Genomic DNA, 5,544 nt, shown 5'->3' with positions numbered 1-5,544 from the left:
GGTGTGAGGGGAGGGGATGTCTCAGCAGGCCCATGCCAAGGCATCCGTCCCCCCTGAGGGACCAGCCACATGATGGGATAGTATAGAATAGAGTCTATTCAGGGCATGGGGAGGAGAGTTAAGAGGGTAGTAGAGGTAGAGAAAGGCAGAGAGGGAGAGAGTAGAGAAGTAGAGAAGAGGCCGGCTATGAACACATGGAGAGAGAGGGAAGGGAATGGGAAAGAGAGAGGAGAAGGGAAGAGCCCAAGAGAGAAGCAAGAGGGAAGCAAGAGAACAAGAGAGAGAGCGAGGAGGGGGCAAGCAGCCCCTTTTATAGTGGGTCAGGCCTACCTTGCTGTTGCCAGGTGACTGTGGGGTGGAGCTTAGACAGAACACTAACACTATGTACTTCCCACTTTTGTCTAATGGGGGGTGGTGGTGGGGAGACATACAATCTGAATTACTTCCTCCATAGATACCTCCTTGTGATCAATCACGCATCCTGAGCAAGCCGTGTAGCCATGCCTGTTCACAGACATGAGAGCACTGTGCTTCCACACAGCCCCTGGCATTCCAGGAAGGTTTTTTTTTTTTTAAGTCTGTTCTTGGGCGAGTGAGGTTTACAGATGAGAGGCACTTTGTTTTACTACTTAAGCACAGTAATTTAAACTTAAAACATAAGTTTAGGCATCACCCTAAATAGTACATACTCTGAGAACAGGAAGAAACATTTTCATGGATGACAATGATAGATATTTACTCTATTAGAAAGCAAAATGGAAAAAAAGAAAAGTGAGTGGAACCCCAGGCATGCACTATGATTGGCAGGCCCTCAACCTCTAGCCAGGTGGTGGTGGCGCACGCCTTTAACCTTAGCACTTGGGAGGCAGAGGCAGGTGGATCTCCGAGTTCAAGGCCAGCCTGGTCTACAGAGAGGGAGTTCCAGGACAGCCAGGGCTACACAGAGAAACCCTGTCTTAAATTTAAAAAAAAAAAAAAAAAAAAAGGAAGAAAGAAAGAAAACAAAATGGAATTTTTAGGTCATATATATTTATTAATGATTCACTTGAAAGTAGTAACAATCACCAGGCATGGTGGCGCATGCCTTTAATCCCAGCACTTGGGAGGCAGAGGCAGGCAGATTTCTGAGTTCGAGGCCAGCCTGGTCTACAGAGTGAGTTCCAGGACAGCCAGGGCTACACAGAGAAACCCTGTCTCAAAAATCAAAAAAGAAAAAAAAAAAAAAAAGAAAAAAGAGAACCGAAAGTAGCAACGATCAATGAACTGGAACAAAAGCATCTCTCCACAGTATTAAGAAATTAATTCTAACATCAAAGGTCTTTGAAATTAACATTAAAACCAAAGGACAGTTTGTTGTAGAATATGAAAGACAAAATTAATTTAGCGTTGAGGAGGTAGCTCAGAGTGAAATATCTAGCAGCTCAAGTTCTGGCTTCAAACCACAGTGCTGGCGAAGTTAGATTAATTAATCAAACTAAACAATTTTACTTGCTTTTGTTTAAAATACTTGAATTTGGAATATTTTAAATATAAAAATTTTGTTCTGTTTTTATAGTGCTAATGTTTTAAATATATGATGGTTTATACAGTATATTTACAGTCTGTAAGGTATATAAAGTGCCTAATTCCCCACTGACATCAGAAGAGATAACAGAGCTCTGTCTACATAAGCAATGTTATAGATGAAAAGACAAACTTTCACAATAATGCTATGGTCTGTCATTGGGTCTGTTTACATGTGGCATTCAGTTCCTAAAATATATGCATACTCTATTTCCAAACTTTTTTTCAAAAAAGCAAACAAACAAGTTTCCTGACTCCAAAGTTATTCTTATTTATTTAAAGATTTCTTTATTTATTTTTGTATGTGAGAACACTGTAGCTGTACAGATGGATGTGAGCCTTCATGTGGTTGTTGGGAATTGAATTTTTGTCCCGCTTTGCTCCAGTCAACCTGTACGCTCCAGCCCAAAGATTGATTTATTATTATACAAAAGTACACTGTAGCTGACTTCAGACACACCAGAAGAGGGCGTCAGATCTCATTACAGGTGGTTGTGAGCCACCATGTGGTTGTTGGGACTTGAACTCAGGACCTTTGAAAGAGCAGTAAGTGCTCTTATGCGCTGAGCCTTCTCTCCCGCCCCAAGTTCTGATTATTTTAACTCAGTTGTTGCAACATCAGCTGAGTAGAGAAAGGTTAACCCCTAACCTGTAACCTCTGACTAATCCCACCCCATCTTCCCTCCTCCAGAGCTAAACATTGATACATTTGATGTTGACCTTCCAGGTCAGGACTCTTCAACCCACCCTAGGGAGGATGAATTCTTTCAACCTCTCCCTAGCAGGAGGATACAAAAGCAAGGCATGACTTGCCTAGGGCTCCACTGTCCAAAGGTGGTGTGTGTGTGTGTGTGTGTGTGTGTGTGTGTGTGTGTGTGTGTGTGGAGTTAACATCACCTAGTGACCAGTTACTGCTTTGCAGGGCTTGTCAACCATTTAAGGCAGAAAATTAAACTTACGTGACTGAGGATCCCCTTATTTGTAAACTATCAGCTGCCATCCCATGCATTGGTAAAATAAAGACTTTTGATTTGGTTTGGTTTGGTTTGGTTTGATTGACAGGATGGACGGTTGGTTGGTTTTCTGAGACCGGGTTGCTCTCTGTGTAACAGCTCTGGCTATCCTGGAACTCCCTCTGTAGACCAGGCTGGCCTTGAACTCATAGATATGCCTGCTCTGCCTCCCAAGCCTTGCTTGGTTGGTTTTTTGATTTGAGAGTTTTGCTAGATAGGCTAGGCTGGCCATGAACTTGTGGTTCTGTCCCCTCTGCTACTCCTAGGAGCTGGTGAGGCGGGCACGCACAGGAGACCGTTGAATAATCTTGGACTCCATTTGGTTTTGGGTTATGCACACTCTCCCCTCTAATAATCAGTCACTTGGAAGCCCAGTACCAGCACCTACATGTACTGTGTGCACACACCCTCCTTCAAAACCTTCTAAAAAAGAACTTAAAAACCTGGAAGAGGCCGGGCGGTGGTGGCGCACGTCTTTAATCCCAGCATTTGGGAGGCAGAGGCAGGTGGATTTCTGAGTTCGAGGCCAGCCTGGTCTACAGAGTGAGTTCCAGGACAGCCAGGGCTACACAGAGAAACCCCGTCTCGAAAACAAACAAACAACAAACAAACAAAAAAACAAAAAAACACTTGGAAGAGCCTGGTGTGTGTGGTGACATCTATAGCCCCACCTATGAGGAAGGCTGGGGCAGGGTGTTCTCTTGAGACTGTGTGTGTGTGTGTGTGTGTGTGTGTGTGTGTGTGTGTGTGTGTGTGGTCTTAAACTCCATTTGTAGATAAAGATAACTTTGACCTCTTCCTAAATGCAGATTAGAGACTGCATCCAGTGAGTCTGGGATTTTGAGGCCAGCTTGGACAACACAGTGAGTCCTTATCTCAAACAAAATCAAGATGTAGACAAAGGAGTTTGCACTGGACACATAGAGGACAAACACCTGTAGTCCCAGGACTGGGAGTTGAGGCAGGAGAGTCAGGAGTTCAAGGTCATACTGGATTCAGAGCAAGTTCAAAGGCTACCCTGGGCTGGAAGAGATCCTATCTCAAAACAAACCAAAAACAAAGGATTTCGAAAGTTCTCATGGGAAAGAAATAAATAGTAGGCGTTTGCTTAGCTTGCCTGTGCCAAGTCTGTGCACAAAATGATGGCCTGTAAAAAAAAAAAAAGTGTGCATTTGTGTGTTGACTTGGCAAGCAGACTACATAGAGCTCGGTTCCTGAAGGAAAAGAATGAGTGTTTGCTGCGACCTTGTCATGGGGCAGTTAAACCCCGCCACACCTCCACTGCCACCTCTTTCCTTGGGGACTTTGACTGTCTGGGAGATCTGGCACTGCTCATCCAAAAGTGTGAGCACCTGAGGAAAGCTGAAATCAGCAAGGGCCTGACTGAACAGCTGCCAGGGAAACGGCTCAGAGGCAGGCAAAGGAGTTCTGATGTGTTTTGGTTTTGACAGGGTCTTAGCTATGTAGCCCCGGCTGGCCTTGAACTGTCAATCCTCCTCCCTCTCTCTAGAGACCTGGGAATGCAGGCACATGCCACCAGGCCCTGCTTGAGCTGTTTTTGTTACCTCGATTTTTTTTTTTTTTTCTAGGGTGGACAATGAAGATGCAGGGTGGGGGTGGCAGGGCTGCCTAAGGCTATGCAGCCAGTAAAGACAATTGGGATTTGAATCCAATCCTCGACTCCATTACTAACATTAACTAACTCTTAGATTCTTCTAGCCCTCATCCTAGCATTGTCTGCAGACAGCAAACATTTTTATGACCACACCCTCCTCCAGGAACCAAAATGAGGTAATCTCTCTAGAGAGTGAAGCAGAGAACACTCTCTAAGGGCTGGGGGCGGGATGCCAGCTGCCTCCCATCTCTACAGGGGATCCTAGAGCATTTGGGAAACTCCATGTTTTTGTTGTTTAGCTGAACAACATGTTTTTGTCTGTGATACACTGGGAGCGCCCCTTGTGAACACCCCAGAGCTGAGCTGGCAGGTACCACACCACTGTTAGCATTCCCCCTTCTCCTCACTGTACACTTCTTGTTCCCCTCATCTTCCTATACCTCTTTCCACCGGAGAGTGTTGGGGACCCAGACACAGCTGGGACTGTAGCTCAAGAAGTCGAGTGCTTGCTTAGCATTTATAAAATGTGGACTCAACCCCCAGTACCTTATAAACCAGGCATGTGGAGTACTTTCATAATTCCAGAACTGAATGCAGGAGGATCAGAAGTTCCAGATCATTCTCGGCTACATGAGTTCAAGGCCAGCCTGGGCTATCTGAGACCCTGTCTCAATAAAATAAAATAATAAATAAATATTCATCTTTTTAAAAGCACTAAGTCTTAGCCAGGCATGGTGGAACACAGCTTTAATACCAGTGCTTGGGAGGCAGAGACAGGCAGATCTCTGTGAGTTTAAGGACAGCTTGGTCTATAGAGCTAGTTCCAGGCTACTGTAGTGGCAGGGAAATGTTAGTGATCCCCCAACAGACAGACAGAAGCAGATCTGATACAACTTATAGCAGGGTCTTTATTCTATTCGAGCTAGCTCAGGCCCCTCCAATGTTACACTGTCACACAAGACGGTTTGGGGGCGGGGGAGCCCTGAATATCTATCAGGGCAAGGCTTTATAGTAAGCAGCAAGCAGGGGTACTTGTGCATGTATCTAATTAGAAAGCTGCTGTGGCCTTTAACATTAATTGGCTGGTGTTGGGAGTCATATCATAAACTTACTTTCTGCTCCCTCTGCATTGGTGGCCATTGGGCAAGGGGTAGGTTTGTAACCCAGATCTGTTGGGGATGTAACCTGGAGACGCTGGTCTTGTTGGGGATCGGCCTAGAGACTGGAGCTAGGCTCGGGTTTTTGGGGGGGCAACCTGGAAATGAATGCTAGGTACCAGCCTGTTAGTTTACCTGAGTTCAAACGTAGGTCAGGTTCTCTAAAACGGAGTTTGAACTTAAAAGATTTGGCCTC

This window comes from Mus pahari, chromosome 8, assembly GCF_900095145.1.
Source record: "Mus pahari chromosome 8, PAHARI_EIJ_v1.1, whole genome shotgun sequence".
Lineage (NCBI taxonomy): Eukaryota > Metazoa > Chordata > Mammalia > Rodentia > Muridae > Mus > Mus pahari.
This window is presented reverse-complemented; position numbering follows the sequence as displayed.